This window comes from Papaver somniferum, chromosome 2, assembly GCF_003573695.1.
Source record: "Papaver somniferum cultivar HN1 chromosome 2, ASM357369v1, whole genome shotgun sequence".
Classification (NCBI taxonomy): Eukaryota; Viridiplantae; Streptophyta; class Magnoliopsida; order Ranunculales; family Papaveraceae; genus Papaver; species Papaver somniferum.
Genome location: NC_039359.1, coordinates 3,110,490 through 3,134,506, shown reverse-complemented (window position 1 = coordinate 3,134,506; position 24,017 = coordinate 3,110,490). Strand labels below are relative to the sequence as shown.

Below are 24,017 nucleotides of genomic sequence, written 5' to 3'. Positions count from 1 at the left end.
AAATGAAACTCGTCACAAGACCCTGTCACTGCAATAACCATATCAAACCCATCACTGCAATAACCATATCAACAATACCAGCAGCTACACTTGCACACTGCCAATCTGAAAGCAGCGGCAGCAACATCTCCTAGCTGACTCTAATCAGCTCCACAATCCAATTCACCACCTGCAATTTCTTCCCATTTCAATTCTAGCCATCATTTTTCTCTACTAAACCTTCTTTTGGACCCTCTCCTTCACCTAATTTCAGAATCATATTCCACTGTTTCCAGAACAGTTTCCTGTTTCCCTTCTTCCTGTAGTAAAGAAGTTTCATCAACTTTATTCATCCCAAGAGCAGTCCTTAATGTCTCCATCTTTCTCTCCTTTCTAGGATCAATTTGATGAGTCTGACTGAGTACCTAACACCCTGAATCAAACACAAGCAGTTCCAACATATCAGTAATAAGATATAAGAATATTGGCCAACAAGAATATAATAGTTAATTTTCTCTTTCGATATGCTCAAATCATCTCAAGTAGGTACTCGGAAATTAAAAAGAGCATGTTTTAGGGAGATGCCTCCTTCACTTACGCTGCACACAAGTGTCGGTGCAGGAGTCAAAAGAGGGCCACACTGTGGTACTTATACAAGTTTTCAAGTTCAACAGGGGCACCTAGTCTAACCACTCTAACCATAGATGATAACTATCAGATTGAACTGCAAAATATGACTTTGAAATGTATGCATGGCAGCTCAACATTAACAAACCACATAATGTCAACTGCTAAGTTAACTGTGGAAACGCAACTTAAGTTTTCAATAATTGCACAACCAAACAACTTGTACACTTTCCTTAACCAGTTCTTTAACTGGCATGGACTTCAATTAAAAAGTTAGCCCATAAAATGGACCTCACTAAGAGACAGTAATGCACACTTCATTGATCTCAACATTTTAGACTAAAGTACTTAGACAAACTTCAGTTCAAAATTCATCTACTATTAGAAAAATCAATCCACCAACAACGGTTTCACCAAAACTTGTTTCATCATAAATCATAGTACCACCAATAATTGGTTTCGTCTACAAAAAGTAAACCGACCAGTATTGCTTGATACAAAATTGACGAAATGAAAGCAACAAACAGTTGAGTTTCAATGAGAACAATCCCATAAATTTGCCAACAATACTGGTTTCGTCGACAAAATAGGTTGTACCAAAAATAAATAAGAAAAAGAAAGATATTAAATATATTATGAAGAATTCAAAGGTAGTCCAGGTGATACCTTTTTTTCCAGGTTTCTATGAAAACGTTGTATAACAATTAAGCTTCTTGGGCAATTCATTGTTGTTTGTGGAAAGCAACCTGCAGCCCTGTAGTACCACTTGATATGTAAGTACTCAACAATCCAGACAGAAAGAATGTGAAAATTTTAGGTCCACTTCAATTATAAACTTCCCATGTGAAACACAAACTGTGGAAATGAATAACTAAATAAATGTGTACCATTCTTAATAGTTCCAAGAACTTTATATAATAAATAATATCTCAGTGAACGGTTTTGAGAGCTATAGAGGGAACCCTTAAAAAAAATTATATCCTTCCAAGCTCCACAAATCGAGCTCTCATTAATCAAATGCAATCCCACAAATTAGTCCAAGCCTTATACCAGCTTAAACTGGACTTTCACATTTCTTTTTACCCAAAGCCATCACCTAAAGGAAGCCGCTGTTCTTATATTTCGGACAACGTCGTTAGCAACTTGACTTGCTTCCTCATACAACGTATTCAACCATTACATGTAAAAAGATAACTTTTGCACCACCAAGATCGCGAATTAGAAGTAAAAAAATAACATGTATATAATCCATGTAACGGATTCTCATTTATACCTAAATCACTTATGAGTCTTTTGATTAAGCTACACACGACAATGACAAAGGAATACATTTTTGATGCAGATGAAAAAAATGAAACAAAGTTAGTTTCACCTATAAAAATTAAAATAAAATTACATGAAATCAAAATCGCTTTCACCAAAATTAGATGAAACCGAAATTGGTTTCATCAAAAATTTACTCATGAGTGTTTTAATTTGCCTTTTCCAACACTTTCAGAGAACTATTGTGTTGGTGTATATGTTTACATCCCAAACATCATCTCTTGTAAGTGCTTGAGCTAAAATTATCATTAAACACAACGAATCAATCAAACTGAAAAAATCATGACTTCAAATTCAGATCTAAAATTCATTGGAATGTAAAATCAGTTCAACCCAAAAAAAACCAAAATCGGGTCCAAACCATCATAAAAATATAAACCCAATGACAGATTTAACAAAGATGACCAAAATTTTATCTCAATTTCAAAAAAAAAATCAAATGGATTCAACAGAAACTCATATAAAATTATAATTCAACAACAACTTGTATGAAATCAAGTAGGAAATTAGTACCAGATTGAAGTCATGGTTTGTGGTTGTACAACCACTATTGAAGAATTGAATCAATGGACGAAGAGATGAGCACCAGATTCCCAATTCGCCAAACAATATGTTGATTTGTTGTTATTTTACTGACATCCAATTCCTCTTTTTCTTCTTCTATTTCAAGTGATTTGGAACTCTAAGTTCTACAGTGATATGGTGTTGACGGAGGAATAAATAAACCCTAAAGAAGTTAAGGAGGAGGTGATGGTGGTCTTGGAAATGGTCGTCGATTTGGTGGTGGTGCGGAACGAAAATGAGGTGATAGATCTGAACATAAAAATAGAAGAAAAAGAAACGGATCTGTTCGTGGAGGAGACGGAGGAGACAAAGGTGTTGCTGATGGTGGTAACAGAGGTGTTGCTTCTGGTTTTCGCGGAGCTATTTGTTGCTGCTGGTGGTGATGATGGTGGGGAGAAGGAGGCGGAAGAAAGAAGAAAAAAGAAAAGAGAGAAGAAGAAGAAGAAGAAGAAGAAATGAAGATAAAAAGGGTATGTTTGGATTTTTAAAAAATAATAAAAACTAAATTTACTCATTGTTATTTGACATGGAGTTTTTGTGCTACATTTTAATCAAATAGTTTTTATTTACTAAAAATAATATGGTTGGATTTTTTGTACCACAAGTTTGGTCACCTAGGAGTTTTGTCACTAGTTTTGTTGTTTTATATACGGAAATCATCACTGCCGTGTTTACCATAAAAAGGAATCCTCCCACTTACATGTATACGTACTCATTTTCTTCAAAACCTTCACTCAAAAAAGAGAAATGTTAATTGAAACCGTATTTAACAGTATGTGATTTATATACATGTTTTCCAGGTTGGAGGTAAACCAATGAATTTTTAAATGAAACCCTGTTTAATACCGTCCTTATTTATTGGTTCCTAAATAATTACCGATTCTCCTGCCTTCGTTAATAACTATGTTCCCCGATCTAACACTAAGAAAATTTTGATTTATCAACCTTTGCGATTGAGGATTTTCTCCTTCTGCCGTTCTTTTCCCATTCCTCTGCCTCCGCAAAATTATTCATTATGTTGAATTCAATTTCGGTGATTCAGAAAGACGTGATGAAGTCTTCAATTACATTGCTAAGTATGGGAATCAGAGAAGAAGTATAATATCTTCAAACGGAGACCTGAAAGTAATAGAATGGAAGGATTTTGGAATTTCTCTTCTGCTTTCGAAAAAAGCTGAAGAAAATAAGGATTAGCCTTCTTCAACAAAAGGTTGAATTACCCATTCAGGTCCTAATTATTTTGATAGTCTAACTAATAGATCAAATTTGGGTTTTGTCTTTATTTTGATTGGTTATTCAATTGTTATGGTGGTATAATTATTTTCATAGTTTAATTAATAGATCCAAACTAGGGTTTTGTTTTTATTTTGATTGTTATTCGTTGGTTATAGTGATTGGGTGAGAGTTGAATCATGAATAGGTTGAATGAGTTGGAAGTGATGAATCAAATTTGGAGGCAAGAAAATTGGTAATGGGATGTTGGAGCAGAGGATGTGGGAAGTCAAAAAGAGCATCTTATTGTCTCAATAAGACATATTGGTTGTTGAGGAGGTCTTTCTGTATCTAGCAATCAGTTGCAGGTATTTAGAATTGAACTTTCAATCTTTTCAGATACTTTTTACTCATATATATTTCAATAACATATAAATTCACACCATCATCATAACAAGGTTCGTAGTTATTTCTAGAAACTGGAAATTCCCCATTATTTGAATTGATGATTGATATTGTTGAGGCATAGAATATATGTGTACTATTAATGTTTGAACAGGAGTATGATCTAAAATTGAATAAAATCCACTTAATCAGAAGTGGGAAATGGGTTTACAAGTAATTTGTTGAGGCTAGACTTGTCGCTCAAGGATATTCACAGATTGAAGGGATTGACTTTGACGAGACCTTTTCTCCTGTGGCACGCCTTGAGTCCATTCGTATTTTGTTAGCTCATGCTTGTTTTATTAAGGTTAAGCTGTTTCAAATGGATATAAAATCCGCGTTCCTAAACGAAATTTTAAAGGAGGAAGTCTATGTCGCTCAAGCTAAGGGGTTTGAAAATCCAGATTTCCCAGATCATGTGTTAAAGCTCAAAAAGGCATTGTATGGGTTGAAACAAGCACCTAGAGACTGGTTTGAAAAACTTACCACTTATCTCATTATGAAAGGTTTTTCAAGAGGCGGAGCTGATAAAACTTTGTTTACCAAATGGAGTGGGAAAGATGTGGTTATTGCTCAAATCTATGTAGATGATATTATCTATGGATCAACTTCTGAAAAATTTGCAAAGGACTTCCAAGTCTCTCTTGCTAAAGAATTTGAAATGAGCAATGTTGGTGAATTAAAATTCTTCTTAGGATTACAAATTCAACAACATAAGTATGGAATTTACTTATCCCAAGAGAAGTATGCTCGAGACCTTGTGACAAGGTTCGGTATGGATAAGTCTTCCCCAAAATTAACACCTATGCCCATTATTGGTAAACTACATAGAGATGAGAAAGGATCAAAAATTGTATCTATCTATTATTGGTAGCCTTTTGTATCTTACAGCTACTAGACCTGATATTTCTTTCAGTGTTGGTTGTTGTGACAGGTTTCAGGAAAATCCAAAGGAATCTCATCTTGCAGCTGCAAAAAGGATCATTCGATATATTAATCACACTGCTGGGTATGGTTTATCTTACACTTTTGATACTAACACTGATCTATCTGCTTATTCAGATGCTGATTGGGCAGGATGTGTAGAAGACAGAAAAAGTACATCAGGGGGTTTCTACTATGTAGGACTGAATCTTGTAGCTTGGCATAGCAAGAAGCAAAATTCTCAATCCCTGTCTACATGTGAGGCAGAATATATTGTTGCTGGATCATGTTGTACTCAACTTCTATGGATGAAACAAATGCTAGTTGATTGTGGAGTTGATACTGGAATAATGAAGATCTTTTGTGATAACTCTAGTGCGATTCGAATCACTGAGAATCCCGTTGAGCACTCAAGAACAAAGCGCATTGACATAAGGTAACATTTTATTCGTGATCTCTATGAAAATGGTATCATAAGTATGGAATTTGTGCCATCCGAACAACAATTGGCTGATATTCTTACCAAACCATTAGACACTGCTACGTTTCAACACTTGCGGCAGTCTATTGGTGTTGTTTTGGTTCATTAAAACGTTTTTATAACTCTTGCCCCTATGCTTATCTCTATCTTTTGGGCAATTGAGTTTGAAACTCCAGTAGGCTTACTCCAGTTCAGTTTCTGTAGAGTTGTTTTTATCTTGTTAGTGTCATTTTTGTTTCAAAATCCTTCTTTTCTTTTGAAATTAAGGTCGCTCTTCTTGTTCCCTTGGGAATGACATCATATGGGGGAGAGTTCTTTTGAACTTGTGCTTAATGGTCATATCTTTAAGGGTGTGCGACTGTGGAATTTTAAAGGGGTTATCTTGTATCTTTAAACTCCTTGATGAATGCTATTAGCTTCGGCTATATGAGTGCATCTAAATTAGATGGTGTGTATTTTGTTTTAGTCATGAAATGTCCCTTACGGAAATTTCATTATGATCTCGTTCTTGTACCTTTATATTGACAAAAAGAGGGAGAATTAATATGTAGTTCACACTACAAATACATATGGTTTTCGGATCATTGTGTAGGGGGAGTGGTTTCCATGTGAGATGGAGTATTGAATAAGGGGGAGTGATACATATCACCGTAGTATTATTTTTGAAGTTGTGATACAATTGTACTTTGACACTGTGTAATAATACTATGACACTGTATAACAATGATCGAGACCGATGCTTTCTCATTGTTATAGATACGGATCTTCAACAACGATGATGCTAAACTTACAACCTTTGGGATCATTGGAGTACTTGGAAGTGACGAAGATTTCGAGGAATGTTGAAGATTAGACATGTGGAATAGAAGCTACTAAAGTTTCTTTATCTTATTTGCATTTCATATGTATTAATAGTTTTGTCACTAAAATTGACAAAGGGGGAGATTGTTAGAGCATTGCTCGGTCGAACTCGCATGCGTTTCTATCTCAAGCATGTTTGTCAATGTTAGTGATCAAAACTATAAGTCTTGATTTCTAGTCTACTATAGCTAAGTCTCGGACTAGGATATAAAGTGTAGTTGAGATCAAGGATTTCATGTTGATTCATCATACAAGAAGAAGAACTACTCAAGGAACCGGTGGAACTTCTCCACTAAAAGGTATGTGAAGACTTGAACTTACCTGTCACTCAAAAGTCTATCTACTCTATCTCCTTCTTCTTGAGACAAAAAGTCGTATGCTATATATAAACTTAGATTATACACATTTGGTATTTCGAGCCGAGTATACCTCGCCTATCTATATCTCGAAATATGTGTTGGTAAGCGTTTCGCTTCGACCATGTTTATCTTTACCTAGTGACGTAAGTCATGATATGTTTCAATCACTTTGAAAATTTCTTTGAGGAGAAATAGTGTAATAACTATATAACGTCCTCTAAGAATGTTTCAATGGTTGGAATGAGAGTTTAGATTACATAACCAATGATGGACATAAGTATTGTTGTGGAAACACATATGTGCATAAGTCCTATCCCTTGAACCAAAGTTTGCGAACTTTGTTGATCAAGAGAAACCGGAAGAATGGCTTGTTGCCAAGTCCGCGAACTCAGTCCGGGAACTGCCGAACTTCTCATCCCGAGAAATTATGCTGGAGTTGACAAACTAGTTGCGTCCGCGAACCCAGTCCGCGAACCGGCGGAAAGTCTTTGCCGAGATTTTCTGCTGGAGTTTGTAAACTCTGCCCGATTGCTTAAGTCCGCGAACCTAGTGTGCGAACTTAAGAAGGTTATATATATCTGAAGATGATTTTTGAACTTAAACTTATAAAGACTAAGGAATGCAACTTACAAACCGTGGCTATAAAATTCATGAACCGATTCGAGTGAATCAAATCGTTTTTACTTCGATTGTGTCTTGTGTAGTACATAACATTTCCTTGCAATTGAACAACTCTCTAACTAAACAAGAGAAAGAAACTTAAAATTATTCATAGATATTCACGATATGCTCCCTATGGTAACTGGGTTCATTAATTATGGTCAACAAACAGTAAGTTCATTTGAGTCATTTGAACTAGTTATGGTGAAGAAGAATATGGTTGGTATGAAATGCTCATATGGCTAACCTTGTGGTTAACTATTGTGAACCAACAATGTACACGTTTGGGTGCGGTTAACAAACCTAAAAGCGTGCATTTCATCATTGTTATAAAAAGGTATGGTGTTTGTCTCCGTGATGACAAAAGCTATCAGATGGACGACGTTTAATGTAGACCCGATCCGAAGGTCGGGATGCTCCGGATGGGTAGTCATTATACGGCTACGAAAGAGGCACGTTATTTTCAAAGTTAATGTCGATTTGTTTTATATACGGAAATCATCACTGCCGTGTTTACCATAAAAAGGAATCCTCCCACTTACAGGTATACGTACTCATTTTCTTGAAAACCTTCACTCAAAAAAGAGAAATGTTAATTGAAACCGTATTTAACAGTATGTGATTTATATACATGTTTTCCAGGTTGGAGGTAAACCAATGAATTGTTAAATGAAACCCTGTTTAATACCGTCCTTATTTATTGGTTCCTAAATCATTACCGATTCTCCTGCCTTCGTTAATAACTATGTTCCCCGATCTAACACTAAGAAAATTTTGATTTATCAACCTTTGCGATTGGGGATTTTCTCCTTCTGCCGTTCTTTTCCCATTCCTCTGCCTCCGCAAAATTATTCATTTTGTTGAATTCAATTTCGGTGATTCAGAAAGACGTGATGAAGTCTTCAATTACATTGCTAAGTATGGGAATCAGAGAAGAAGTATAATATCTTCAAACGGAGACCTGAAAGTAATAGAATGGAAGGATTTTGGAATTTCTCTTCTGCTTTCGAAAAAAGCTGAAGAAAATAAGGATTAGCCTTCTTCAACAAAAGGTTGAATTACCCATTCAGGTCCTAATTATTTTGATAGTCTAATTAATAGATCAAATTTGGGTTTTGTCTTTATTTTGATTGGTTATTCAATTGTTATGGTGGTATAATTATTTTCATAGTTTAATTAATAGATCCAAACTAGGGTTTTGTTTTTATTTTGATTGTTATTCGTTGGTTATAGTGATTGGGTGAGAGTTGAATCATGAATAGGTTGAATGAGTTGGAAGTGATGAATCAAATTTGGAGGCAAGAAAATTGGTAATGGGATGTTGGAGCAGAGGATGTGGGAAGTCAAAAAGAGCATCTTATTGTCTCAATAAGACATATTGGTTGCTGAGGAGGTCTTTCTGTATCTAGCAATCAGTTGCAGGTATTTAGAATTGAACTTTCAATCTTTTCAGATACTTTTTACTCATATATATTTCAATAACATATAAATTCACACCATCATCATAACAAGGTTTGTAGTTATTTCTAGAAACTGGAAATTCCCCATTATTTGAATTGATGATTGATATTGTTGAGGCATAGAATATATGTGTACTATTAATGTTTGAACAGGAGTATGATCTAAAATTGAATAAAATCCACTTAATCAGAAGTGGGAAATGGGTTTACAAGTAATTTGATTTAATTATTTGTGTTTTTCGGTATTTTTCTGTTGTTCTTAAGGCAACAATAACAAAATTCTATGTTGTTAACGTGCTCCACTAATAACTATTGGTACTGAACACCGCCTCTATTATTGTTAACTAACTAGCGCTTCTGCCGATCCTAATCATGTGGTACTTAGCATTAGCTTACTCGAGTGAAACCTGTCTCCTAAATGTGAAGGGTTCTTTTCTCACAAACCAGGTTAACAGTACTCTTAAGAATCTTAGGCAGTAAACTCCGTCATATTCCCTTTTTCTTTTTCTTTTCATCGGTGCAACTGTGTTTATACCACTTATTTTTACATTGCAGGGGATTTGACAACATTAAATATCGTTGTTACTTAGAGTAAATATCGTTGTTACTTAGAGACGACTCAAAATTGCTAGAATTTGGGTATTGTCTTTCTCCGTAGACTAATTTGAACCCCCTGGATATTCTTAAATAACCAGTTTCTCAGTTTGGTTTTCGGTACTTTTTACTGCCTTTGCTTTCCAACATTTGCTTTCCAAGCTGAAAACAAAGTTATGTACTTACTTCAACCATGAGGTCAAGGTGTGTATATGTTCCGTTCAAACATTTGTTTTTTCGTCTATTTATTTGGATATAAACTAGATTCTACCTCCATGGATGCCTAACAAATCTTTGTGATAAACAAGAAGACCCATTGGACTGAACCCATGGGGGTCATGCATGTAGGGAGGGTATATGGAGACTTTTTCTTTTCTGAACACTATTGTGAACGAGCTTTTATTAATCCTGTTACTCATATGATATCAGTTTTGTCACCACCAAGCTCACAAGGTTCCAAAGAAAGATCTAATAGTGGCACTACAACTAGCACAGTCTGCCATAAGGCTAAAATTAAATAATATTTCTGCAGGATGAAAAGATGGACTTGGCTAGACTTTTTAGCAAAAAACTCCTCGCTTCCAGAACCAATTCAGCATATGAAAATAATCTATACACGTGTGTTAATATTCCTACATCTAAATTTAAGTGAAAGAAAATTTCTTTTTCAGACCAGATATTTTCTTATCTGATAATGTTCGGGACTGTGAAAGGTCATAATTTGATGTTTTCCCATCAAGTTCATATTCGTCTTATTTGTTTCTCAATGTTTTAGTGAGCGATAATTCAAAGAAAGATCCCTTTTTTTTATTGGTTGTTCTGTAATTTCTTGACTATGTGGATATTGTTGGTATATATTTTTAGTATTGCATATGGTTTCAGATTCAGTAAGAAAGAATAGAGAAACTCACTGAAATTAAGACATGGTTTTGAAAAGCTTGATGAGGTCCGACTTTTTTAGATTGTAACCTTACTCAGTTTTGGACCCCTTTTCGTAGTTGCTTTCCCTTACCCTATTTCATGGTGTTTAGATGGTTCTTAGCTTGGAACACGAAGCTTAAGAGGTTACAACATTATGGGGGAAATTAAGCTTAACGAAAACAAATTGAACATTTATATTTAAAATCTTTAAGCTTAATGTGAGCAGTTGCTTCATTTTTAATTTTTTTTGAAAAGAGCCAAAATTCATGGTTCGAAATGAAGTTTTGAAAACATTTAGTAGGGTTTAATGTCTGTGCATTGATTTCTTTTTATAGGTTTATTGGGTTTGCGTAGCATGGCGAGTTAGATGCAAGGAAATATTGTGATTGGTCGCTTTATGAGTCGTTAGGTATATTCTTTAAGTCGTTCAGTTGCCCTTTTCTTTTGTACTTTGAAACTGCCTTCATATGAGCATTTGATTCTATCCTTTTGCCCTTTGGTTTGTCGATAGTATAGAAGTTCATGTTCAGGGTTTCGTATAGAAAACTTGAGTATACATAAGTACAGTTGAAGTATCAGTTGGGTTCAGATGGGCGAGATGGTGATACCATTTGGGTTTACAACTAAATATCTTAATTTATTTCTTTTATCTTCTTCTTTACAGAATCTATTATGTTTTCGCAGGGAACTAACTTTTATAAGTGGTCTGTTTGCAGGTTGTATACGACTTACAGGGGTAGTACGTGCTTAGAGTAATTTGTGGTATCCTATCATTTTTTCATAGACAATATATCAATATTTTTTCTTTCTTCGGCACAAGTACATTTTTCTTCCCATCATGTACAGTTCATCTTCTCTGTTCACCGTGTCCATGTATATCCCATCTTCTCCATTTAATGTTTGCTTTGTTCAAATTGATTATTTGTGTTCTGCAGATATACTTAACCACTATAGATACCTTGCTTATGTAACTTAGGTTGCCAATAAGTTACTCTACTTTCATTACATAGAGGCATCACTTGACTGCAAAAGTTGGATCCCATGGACGATGCGTGCCAAGTTACGCAATAAGGATGCAATTAAGTTAAACCACTGTCTTAGCTCAATTGGCAGAGCACATGTTTTTAACCATGTAGTTGTGGGTTCGACTCCCGTAGATGACAAAGCAATGAGCTTATTATATTTGTGGACAGCCTTGCTCTGAATGCAGCCACCACTGTCACTTCTTCAAAGAGGTGAAATTTCAACTTCATTTGCTTTTTTATCTCTCACTTTCTATCCAACAGCTCTATTTTGGTTCAATCAAGGGTTGGAAGAGGCTTAGAGGGAGAATGGACCGGTTCTTAGAATGGAAATTGATTTGTTGCTACCCGGTGCCTTTGGTGCACCTAAAGGTATAGTTTTCTCTAATTTGCTGCCTATTGAGTTATTTGGATAATCTATAGTTTCTCATTGGTCAGGACTTTACGCTCTCAAATTTGTTGTCAGGCTACAGAAACCTAATCTCGCTTTGAACGTGCTGATCAGCAGGTTCCTCTTAAATTTGAGGTTGAGTTTTTATACTTCTTAATTTGAGTTTTTCCAGTTTTTAGTATACCGAATTAATTTAGGGATTCATATGATGGCAAGGTCAAGGTTTGTATCTTAATTTTTGTAAATCATTAATCTTGCATTTTTTTCTTACATCTTCTGTGCATTCATGTATTCAAAAGTTTTACATCTTAATGTCCTAAACCTCATTTTTAAGCAGCATGAACCAAATAAACTGCCAGGTTCACTGCATACATACCTTACTATTTTCGGTTTACAGTTCCTACAATATTCACCAATTGTTATCTTGATAGTGTCTTTGGCCATTGTATTTATGTTTTTCCATGTGATGAAGGTAGTTAGATTGCTAAGTATTTGCGTTTGTGTATCTATCCTGTGTTTGAACTCAAATGACAATGTTATTCAGTTACCAGCTTTTGTCGACTCGAGACTTCAATAACAATTATGTTATTTGCTTGAGTACATTTACTTGGTGAGATCCTCCCAAATGACTGCCGTGTTCTATCATTGTTATTATACACGATAATATTCTCGAACTTCCACCGTTATTATACACGATTATAATCCCGAACATAGACTGCATAGTTTCGATAGTATATCCATGTGTGTTTGAACTTCTACGTCTTTATGCTTTGGCTGTGTACTGCAGCTTGCAGGGATACTCTTTTTCTAACTTATATATCTCTATGTTTTAGAGTGTTCATGTACCCAAGCAACAATTACGGTACTGATCCACTCTTCTTTGGTTGGGGCTGTGAGTTATCATCTGTTTTTGGTGCTCTTTAATTGATTGTTTTTCGTTTTCGTTTTATATCCTAAATTCCATATGAGTAAATTTGGTTGCAATCCTCATGGGTAAATTGGTGTATTAGAAAGGAGGAACAATTACGGCGGTTTAATAATTCTGTTCATCAATTTTATAACTACTTACCCTAACTTGGATAGTTAACACAAGTATAGCTTACTGCTTTTCTACTGTTTCTTTTCACCTGAAATCAGTCTATATCATGAGCTTGCAGGGATACTCTTTTTCTAACTTATATATCTCTATGTTTTAGAGTGTTCATGTACCCAAGCAACAATTACGGTACTGATCCACTCTTCTTTGGTTGGGGCTGTGAGTCATCATCTGTTTTTGGTGCTCTTTAATTGATTGTTTTTCGTTTTCGTTTTGTATCCTAAATTCCGTATGAGTAAATTTGGTTGCAATCCTCATGGGTAAATTGGTGTATTAGAAAGGAGGAACAATTACTGCGGTTTAATAATTCTGTTCATCAATTTTATAACTGCTTACCCTAACTTGGATAGTTAACACAAGTATAGCTTACTGATTTTCTACTGTTACTTTTCACCTGAAATCAGTCTATATACCTATGCTGTATTTGTGTGTTAATTGGTTCTATATCTGCAATTTCAGATCTTAAGAAGGTGAAGGAAAATTCCAGCTAAGAATAATTTAAGAAAAGAGAGGCAACCATTTTCCTGCGGACTAATGTGTGGAAGCAAAATCAGTCTATATCATGAGCTACTGGTTGACCCCATGTCAATCCAAATGTCAACTAATCCCATCACTGTCGGATCAATGAAGTGCATACCTGCAATCTGATGATGGCTTATGGGCTTTGGGGCATTTGGATGTGTATGAAACTGCCATTTTTTCGTGGAGATCTAAGGATGGTGTGCGGTACCAATTTCAAACAATGGTCACAGCAACCATAGCTGTAATTATAGTCTACGATTCTAGCTTTAGAAGCAGATACAATATCATTAACATTCTGAGAAGTTCCGATCCATTTTACGCATAACATGCTAGAAGCTGTACTAGGATAGAGATTCAGATTTTTAAAGTAAAATAGTTAGATAAAAATCAATTGTCGCGAATAGTTTCCACAAGTTCATGATCTGTTCACAGCTATTACAGTAAAATAGCTGTAATTATAGTCTATGATCTGTTCACAGTACAATAGTTTCCACAAGTTCATCACTTGCAAAAATGAAAGCCCACCACTTTTCCGAAACTAACACTACAGGCATTTCTATCCACTTTTCAATTCAAGTTGCTGCTTAAGAGATATATAGATGAAGATGTTTCCAGCATTACTTTCTGAAATGGTTTAAGATCGATTAGGCTTCTGCAATAAGAATTGGACCGTGTTGGAATGTCATTCTTTAGCATTCTTTTATTAGCTATAGGATTTGTGGAAGGTTCAAATTTAAGTTTTTGTTAGTCGGTGTGTGCATGATTGGTTGACTTGGATATCTATAACGTTCTTTTGTGTTTTACAGGTTCCAGGACTACTACACATTTCCTGCCGGCGTAGCACGTATATATGTACCCATCCCGTCATGAATCTAGATTTCAGTAATGTTAATTCCTAAATGTTGTTAACCTAAAATTTACCGCAATACTTGCTCATATTGTTTTTCCTACCACACCTGCCCATGCGAACTACTCATATACTCTGTGATAACTAGAGTTCATGCTGAACATGGTCAGAGAGATTATTGACTTATTGTGACTGCAAATCCTGTATATCTTCTCTAATATACCCTCATACCAAATTGTGAAATTCATTTATAAGCAACCTAATATACCCTTATTTTTCGCTTATGCTTTGCAGGTCATCATTCCCTTATAACAACAAAAAAAAATCATCCAGATGAGAAGAATAGATGATCCTACTGTGAGAATTTTTAAGGTCGATTTAACAACGAGATTCTTTTAGCCGATCTCAATTTGTTTGACCAGCTAGGAACCCAGGTTAATAATCGTCACTGCATATTAAGTCATTTACAGTTTAGCTTAATTTTATGACTGAGATGTATCTAATATGTTTAACGCTTTTTTGAGTAAAACGGAATTCTTAAGCATGAAATGAATGTAGAAGTAAGAAGGTATTCTAAGGCATGTCATAGTTCTTTCGAATAAGATGTACATATGGCCATTATTTTTAAAGCATAAGAGAATTGAGTTTATTGTTCTCATATTTGTGATTTCAGTTCTCTTTTCCTAGAAAGGTATCAACTCACTCTCATTGCATGGTTTATGGAAGTACTATTATGGAGAGTGAGCCTTGGTCGTACACAAGATGAATGATTGTCCAGTGTACCGTAATTAACATCTCTGTATGTGTGTGTTAGAGCTGCTCTTTTGCTTGCACTGTTATGTTCATGCCTTTCAATTGAGATCTGATTCAATTAAGTGCTTTCGTCAAAAAACAACAAACTCAATTAAGATCGGAGTCGGCATTCCTATGCAAAACAAACTTATAAAAGAGCATGGGAGACCAGGAACACTTATACCGGCATTCCTATGAAAGGATTATTTTAACATTGATAATTGAAATTGTGGACAATATCAAACTCATACATACTCCCTTATACCGGGATCGTGCTCAAAAGGGTGACAGGGTGGAGTTTTATAGCTCTCAGCGAATTCTAAACAACCTATGATTTCCAAGCAATGAGATCAGACTAAAAGTTCAGGTAGTTATAATCTTACCGGAGGACAAAGACAGGAAATTAGAAGTTCGCAAAAATGCCAGGCTTTTGATCAGGAGGTTGGATAACACAAGAATAAAGGCCGAGTTACTCACCAGGAAAGTAGCTGGAGAAATAATAGACATATAAATGATGATAACTAAATCTCTCAGTGAATTGGATGTTATTAAGCGCTAGCATTTTCCGGTAAAAATCTCTTATGTGATACTTAATAGGGTGATAATCTCAAAATAATCTCAAGCAGAGCAGAATGTCTAAGTATTGTACAGTAAAATATGCCAAGTAGTTTGATATTAAAATCTACAGAAATGTAATCATAAAATGTTAAAGAGACTAGAGATTTTACCGGTTAAAAGAAGAGCATCGGAAATAAAGAGAGGAGAATTTTTGCTTTTTCAGATTAAACCTATGAAGGTTATATCTATGAAATTAACACAATATATAACTAAAATAAGAATTACTAGGGTTTTACAAATGTTGGATATATTAGGAAATATGTCTTGATCCTTAGTGGTCTCCAATATTGCCAATCTGGGCCAAGATCTTTACGAAGTTCACGGGCTCGGTCCGTGGATAAAACGAATCTCTCCATAGTAATATTACAACGAGACTATCTAGCTGAGAAACTTGGTGAGCCGACTGAGACGAGTTAGCAATCGAGGGACTGGTGGTTTATAATTTCTTCATTATAGAAACAAAACTAGTGACAAAACCCCTAGGTGAACAAACTAGTGATAAGAAAAAACCGGTCATATTATTTCTACCAAATAAAAACCGTTTCAAATAAAACTGGGACAAAAACCCCAAGCCAAATAATAATGTGTAAATTTAGCTTTTGTTACTTTAAAAAAAGACAAACATGCCCTTGACCTTTTCTTCTTCTTCTTCTCTGATTTCTTTTTTCTTCTTTCTTCCGTCTCCTTCTCCCACCACCATCATCACCAGCAGCAACAAATCTCCACGAACACCAGCAGCAACACCTCCGTCACCACAAGCAGCAACACCTACGTCACCACCAGCATCAATTTCGTCTTCAAAATTTGGTTTTCTTCTCCGTAATAGTTGAGAAAGAGGGTTAAATCTAGATCGTGGTTCTTAAAAATGGGTTAGTGCATCAAACCTCTTTAATTCTTCATTGTAATTTGTATCTCTGTAGTTTAATTTTGCTTTGATTGAGAGTGATGTTGTTGAATCGATTACTGAAATCAGAATTCACAGAAAAGGTAAATCGGAGGTCAAATTTAGGGTTTCTGTTTTGATTGATTCTTTTTTATTAAATATCAATGGTTTGTTAGAATTAAAGTGGGTTTGTTCTGATTTGAAGTAGAGATGGTAGTATGAAGTTTAATTTTGATTTCGTAGAGAATTATGGTTTATAATCTTCCCTAAATTAAGAAAATAGGGTTCTTCTTTGATATTGATTTATCTGCAAAATTTAGGGAGAGGGGTTTGATTAAGAAGGAGATGATTGAGAAAAGGATGTTGATGAATTTGAATCTCTGATGAGTTAAGAAGAGGGATCTGATTTTAAGTTGAAATAGTGGAAGAGATTGTTATGTTTCTTAACAAATTAGAAGATTTAGTTGCTGCTGCTGTTTGGTAAATGGGTTTTGGACCTAGAAAGATATTTACTGAGATGTAGTATATCAATTGATAGAGTTATAGATATCCTTGAAACTGCAGTTGATAGTTGTGATTATTAGTTTAGGTTATGATGAGTTGCAGGGATTATGAAGCTACAAATATGATGAAGGTGATGGCTTGAGATGTTATGGAGTGAACTGATGATGAATTCTTTTAATGGAGATGAAATAGACATTTCAGTTGTTGATAGAAATGAAATAGACATTTCAGTTGTTGAGAATTTGATGTGTTTAGGTTAATTAACTTACAAAAGTTACGGACACAGACTTGGAAGTTTGTGTTGGTGAAATGAAAATATGTGGAAAATGATGAAACCAATTTCGGTTTCATCTATTTTTGGTGAAACCAATTTTGGTTTCCATCATCTTTAATTTGTGTTGTTCTTTTGAAGTAATTGGATTCATTATACTATGACGTTGTTCAATTTTGAAATAGAAATTGGTGACTGGTGTTTTCATCATTTGTTTTGAAGTTCTAAGGGAATCTGATTTACTGAGTTTGGGGTTTGTGTTTTCAATTGTATTGGATTTTTGAGGGAATTTGATTTATGAGTTGGGTTTTTGTGTTTTTTTATGTTTTCATTCTCAATTTGTGTGTTTTAGTTTTTAGGTTGATGACGTTTTGGAGTTAAAATGTTTATAAGAAAACCACCACTTCCTAGAATGCTGCTAAACAATGTCTCATGCATGAGAAATGCCCAACTAATTCTTCGAAACATTAATGCATCAGTCCATGACGGAGGTGCACTCGTGTTAACAGGAGCAAATGGTGCAGGAAAATCCACTTTCTTAAGAATGTTAGGTTGTTTCTCAAATCCTTCAGCTGGAGAGATCCTACGGAACGGTCACGAGATTACAAAGGCAGGAGTTTCTATCCGGGTATAGGCAACTCATTTACCTATCCAGATTGAGGATGCGATGATATTGAGGTTGCCATAGAGGTTTCCGAGAAGGAAAACCATGGTGGATTTGCTTGATTGATCGTGGAGATGTATGGAGAGGATTATCTGGTGGTTTAGTTTTTGTTGCAGAGGAAGTGGGATTTTATCCCTTCAGGTAATACATTTAACCTGATCATAATTTAACCACTTTCTAATAAGAAATTTGTTGTTTAAGTATGTACATATTACTGTGGATTGAATTGTTATATACTAATCTATGAATTTCAGAAAATAATAGTAGTTAGGCATAAATTTTGAACTTCTCCTTGCCAAAGATGCTTTATACTTAATAAATAATTCTTGTATATGCAATGAGGTCCGTCGCTGCTCCATCATGTATAAAATTGTTGATGTTGTTTTCTGCATCATTTCTTTTGGAAAATGTCGTAGTTCTTAGTCACGTCTTTGCAGGATTCATACCTTATTGGGTACTATAATAAGAGATTCTATCCGGATATAGGGTTGCCTTCTGCTTACAGTATCATTTGAATTTTTACGACATTAGCAATTTACCATAGACTAACTATACCATCAATATTTAAGTACTGAGGAATCCATATATCTGAAGCATAAGCTCCAGAGCTCCACTAAACAAGCAGAAATTCGGTAGAGAGAGAGACTGACTTCCTTGAATATATACTTCAATGTCATTACCGTGCTAAGATTATTGTCTGTTTTGTGAATTAGTAGTTTCTCCAATTTGTGTTCAGTTTATTATGCTTTAGACATTAAATTGTATTATGCAAGCCAACTATCTATATTTAATCAGATCTTTTGGTTTATGTGGGCTTCTTATCCTGGGCACGTTATAGTATCAAATATATTCGTCCTGTATTAACCAGTTTTTTCTTCATCTATTGGCAGGTTTAGTTCATCATTGAAGTTTGTGTTGGTGAAATGAAAATATGTGGAAAAATGATGAAACCAATTTCGGTTTCATCTAGTTTTGGTGAAACCAACTTTGGTTTCATCATTTTTGCCTAGTTTATTTTGGTTTGGTTTCATCATTGAAGCTGTATTGGAGAAATGACAATATGTGGAAAAATGATGAAACCTAATTAGATTTTATCTAGTTTTGGTCATTTTTGCCTAGTTTATTTTGGTTTGGTTTCATCATTGAAGTTGTGTTGGCGAAATGACAATATGTGAAAAATGATGAAACCTAATTAGGTTTCATCTAGTTTTGGTGAAACCAATTTTGGTTTCATCATTTTTTCTGTTTGGTTTCATCATTTTTTTCTTATTTTGTTGAATATTGATCAATGAAATTCATTTTTTGTGGCGGTGGCGATTGGTTGGTGGCGGTGGTCGGCGATAATGGTGGTGTTGCTGGTGGTGGTGGTTGGCGACAGTGGTGGTCTGTGGTGGTGGTCGGCGGTGGCGCGGTGGTGGTTTTCGGGGATGGAGGTGGTGGCGTTGTGTTGGGTGGCGGTGGTGGTGGTGGCGAGGTGGTAGTTGTCGGCGGCGGTGGTTGGCGGCGGCGGTGGTGGAGGCGGTGGTGGGGTGGTGGCGTGGTGGTGGTTGGCGGTGGCGGTGGAGGTGGTGGCACGGTGGTGGTTGACGGTGGTGGTGGTTGGCGGCGGTGGAGGTGTGGTGCGTGGTGGAGGTGGTGATGGGGTGGTGGTGGGGTGGCGGTGGGGGCGGGGCGGCGGGCGGTGGTGGCGGTGGTGGAGGCGGTGGCGCGGTGGTGGTTGGAGGCGGCGGTGGCGCGTGGTGGTGGCGGCGGTGCGGTGGGCGGTGGTGGTTGGCGGCGGCGGTGGCGCGGTGGTGGTTGGCGGCGGTGGAGGTGGTGGCACGGTGGTGGTTGGAGGCGGTGGAGGTGGTGATGGTGGTGGTCGGTAACGGCGGTGGCGGCGGTTGACAGTGGTTGTTTTTGGCGACGGCGGTGGTCAGTGGTGGAGACACATTGGTGGTTCTGCTGGTGGTGTTATTTTGTGGTGGTGATAATATAATAGAAATTAATGGTGGGGTTGTTTTTTATTTTTGTTGGGATGATTTAAAATTAAAGGTGGGGTTGTTTTTTATTTTTGTTGGGGTGATTTAAATTAGAAGGTTAATATAGACAATTTATGTTAAATGGGGTTTTTGTGAACAATTAGTTTTGTTGGAGTTTTTGCATATGGATAGTGACACCTTTGGGGTTATAACTCGCGGACCGTTATAGAAAATCATATAATTATATAGGGTTATATAGGGGCGAGTTCAAATTAGGGTGAAATCCTCAGTTATTAATTGTTGGATATTTTCAAGGTTTGCCGCTACGCAGAGTTATACAGAATTTTTTTTTCTGGTTTTACTTTGTAAAATCGAAAAATTTCCATTCAAAATTGAACAGACGCTTCTCTTCCCATAAGCCACCATTAATGGCTTTTGGAAGCGTCTGTTGGTGATGAAACGACACTACCAACAGGCATGAATATCACTATAAGTAGCGAAGATGTTCTCCCATTCCAACACATCCAAAACAATCTGTTTTCTTCTTCTCTAAAAAGCATCATCAGAACCTTATACAGTGTGTTTCTTGGTCGGGTCAAGGAAGTACAATCCTTGAATTCGATTACGGTGTTAGAGCTTCATTGAATCCTGAAGGCATAATTCGAGAGACCGTTTGTACTCGCCAAATTTATTGGGAAAGGTCGAATTATTGTCTAAAAGAATCGAAAGAGCCTTGAAGTCAGGGGTACACCATTTTCTGTTTCCGTTTTCATCCTTTGTTTAACCCAAAATTTCCAACAGTTTTAGACAATAATTTTCTGACAATGGAGGGTGAATCTTCAAATTCGAATGTAACTGCTCAATCTCTGCAAGTGATGAACCAAACCCTAACTCGATTGGAACGTTTTGATGGTGATAATTTTACTCGTTGGCAAGAGACTGTGAAATTTTTCCTGATCACCATCAAGTTGTTGTACATACTTGAAGACGGTTCGGATGAAATTCCTGCACCATCAGACAAAGACACTGATGATTTGAAGGCCAGAAGAAAGAAGCGTCAGGAAGATGATTTTATGTGTCGTGGTCATATCTTGAATGCCCTGGGAACTAGTGTTTATAATGCCCATCGAAGTATTTCGTCTGCAAAGGAATTATGGACTACGCTTGAAAACAAATACAAGATTTCTGAAGCAAGCAACAAGAAATTCCTGATTTGCAACTTCATGGATTTTAAAATGGTTGACAGTAAGTCAATTATTTCCCAGGTCAGTGAACTTTTACTCATTGTTAATCATCTTAAGGATGCTGGAATTGAACTTGTTTCTGATTTTATTGTCGGAGTCATTATTTCTCGTCTTCCTCCTTCTTGGAATGGTTATAAGAAGAAACTTAATCATGTTGAGACTGACTATGATTTAGAAGGTTTACAGCGTCATCTTCGTATAGAAGAGAACTCTCGTAAACGAGAAATTAAGGATAGTCAGCAAACTGAGGATCATTCTAAGGTTAACATTGTAGATTTTTCTAAGACACCAAATGCTTTGAAACCTAATAATGATACTCAGTTTTAGAAGCAACATCCCAACAAGAAGAGTAAGAAGAAGGGGCCTTGCTTCTTCTGTGATAAACCCGGCCATATTGCTCGTGATTGTCGTCTCAAAAAGAAACAACAAGGACAGAAAAAGGAGGCAAATATGGTCGATGACAAACTTGTTATTGTAGTGCAAGCCGCCAACACCGTTTCTAACAATGAGAGTGGATGGTGGTACGACAATGGTTCAACTGTCCATATCTGTAAAGACAGGCATCTTTACAATACATATGAATCGATTACTGGCGAAGGAAACGAAGTTGTGTCTGCAAACAACTTACACAGCAAAGTGATTGGAAAAGGCACTATTGATCTCTCCTTTACTTCGGGAAAGACTGTTACTCTTACTAATGTATTACATTTCCCTGACATTGTGAAAAACCTTGTTTCTGGAGACCTCGTTATGAAGGCCGGATTCAAGACGACTTATGAGTCTAATTTAGTTAATCTGTAAGTAATACTGTTAAGTGAATAACCTACAAAAGCACATTTATACGCCCTGTTATTAATTTTTGGTCTAAAAATTCAAGACAACTTATGAGTCTAATAAGCTTGGTTAAGTGGTCTAAAATTATTAATTGTTTGATTAAGTGGTCTAAAATTTGGAAACAAAAAATTCGAGAATTCACAAACATAAAGTTATCAAGATATCACGGTCCCTGCCGAAAAAAAACCGAGATTCCTTCATTGCTGATCTCATAAGTCACGAGCTTTTATTTCAAATCAGTCCACCAACTGACTTTAACCGAGTCATTAACTTTCATCTTTTATAATCTTATGCAACCAAACATGGTCACTAATAATTCACTGGAGGAGTTCCATAAAATTAAAATTCGTCGAAAATCATATTCAACTAATAATGTTTTACAGTTTCAAAATAGTGTAAGCTTATCTTGGTGAAATTACAAAACTAAAGTTCCAAGTAGAGATTTATAGAAAACTCAAAAATTAGAGTCAGGCTAACCTTAATACTATAAAATCAGGGTGTTTCTAAGTGGTTGGAAAACACGATTTGACTAGCCATTACATGTTTAACTCTAAAGAAGTTGGTTTATGAATGAGAAGGTAATACTTACCATATACGGAATTTAACTAAATGATGTTGTATTTCGGATAATGTAATATGATTTAGGCGGTATCGGTAACAAAGGAAAACCCAAGCAGTAGGTTCTCCTTTGCAGACATGACGAAGATATTAACTTAGTAAACATAAACAAAATTCGGAAAAGTGTTGGTTTTTTCCCATATCTCTCACAAACTCTAGATCATAGGCAATCAGAAAATACAAGACTATTCGTATTACAAAGTTTAGTTAAAAAATAAAATTAAAAAGAGAAAAAAAAAAGAGAAATGTAAAATCAGGAACCTGAACTTGATAAGAAAGGGAAGGAAAAAGAGTTGAAAGGAAAAACAATACCGACAATACTAAGGGAAGCCAAAGACCGACCAAATTAGGCGAGGCAAAATAAAGAACAACTAAATAGAAGTAATCAAAAATTAGTACATGAATTGGATTTTGTGGATATTGAGGACTTTCTCAGTCTTGTAATGGAAAAATAAATGAACTTTCTTCGTGGAATAAATTTGGGAATACAGTGGAAGAATGAGAAAATAAGAAGAAAAAAAATCAAGGTGTCGCGAGGGAGAACGGAACAAGGTTTCTATTACCACTCTCGATTCTCTTGATGTTATATAACACTAATATTGGTGGAAATGTTATGGATTTTGGTTTTCGTATCTAAAATAAAAATATCAAGACGATATTGAAAGGAGAAAAGTCTAAACATAGTTAGCTCTCACTGATAATTACAACTGAATATAAAAAATAAGTTAACTTGGATTTTTCAGTCTCTCTATGCGTACTTGCTTTTATATTATATTTTTATTTTTATTTATGTTAATTATGATTGGCAACCTGAAACGAAGCATCAAGGTCCGTACTCATGACAATTTATCATAGCTTAACTAATATAAACTATTTTATTTTCTATGGTTTTTATTTGTTTGGACGCCCAAACGAGAATTTTCCTTTTATGGGAGTTTGAAAACATCTTCAATAAGCTTTGATAGATATACGTTCGACATCTATTAACTATTAATGACCAATACACATTTTAACCCGCCTATATATTTTTCCGATGATGATTGTGGACTCGAATTAGCCAAAAATTCCAGACATCTACAATATCAAAATGCTTCAGATTCCTGATTGAATAATCCATTTTTTCAAAAAAAGATCGTTTGAAGCAATAAATCTAGGAAGAAATTCTTTGGATAAAGTTGTATTGGACACGGGTACATGATTGAGTTTCAAAAATATTTATTACCCATATATGATATTGTTACTTTTTAATTCTTGAAAATTTTTGAGAAAATCAGGATGGTTGCACAGATTCACAAATTTATTTGTGCTAAATCTTTAGATGAAAGAAACTGACCCAATTCT

The 24,017-nt window shown here is 35.6% G+C and overlaps 1 long non-coding RNA gene across 9 annotated transcripts; it reads left to right on the top strand.

Moving 5' to 3' along the window:
* Positions 1-7,929: 7,929 nt before the first annotated feature.
* LOC113346680 lies at positions 7,930-14,914 on the top strand. 9 transcript variants are annotated; one of them, XR_003358594.1, is made up of 8 exons: positions 7,930-7,978; positions 8,077-8,486; positions 8,697-8,856; positions 10,745-10,818; positions 11,126-11,644; positions 11,717-11,803; positions 11,898-11,957; positions 13,378-13,818. It is a non-coding gene; the product is annotated as an uncharacterized LOC113346680 (long non-coding RNA). The 9 variants fall into 9 exon arrangements; XR_003358597.1 differs by lacking the exon at positions 7,930-7,978 and adding an exon at positions 14,582-14,914 and having other exon boundaries at positions 7,990-8,486; positions 13,378-14,292; XR_003358595.1 differs by lacking the exon at positions 7,930-7,978 and adding an exon at positions 14,582-14,886 and having other exon boundaries at positions 7,990-8,486; positions 13,378-14,322.
* The last annotated feature ends 9,103 nt before the right edge of the window (positions 14,915-24,017 follow it).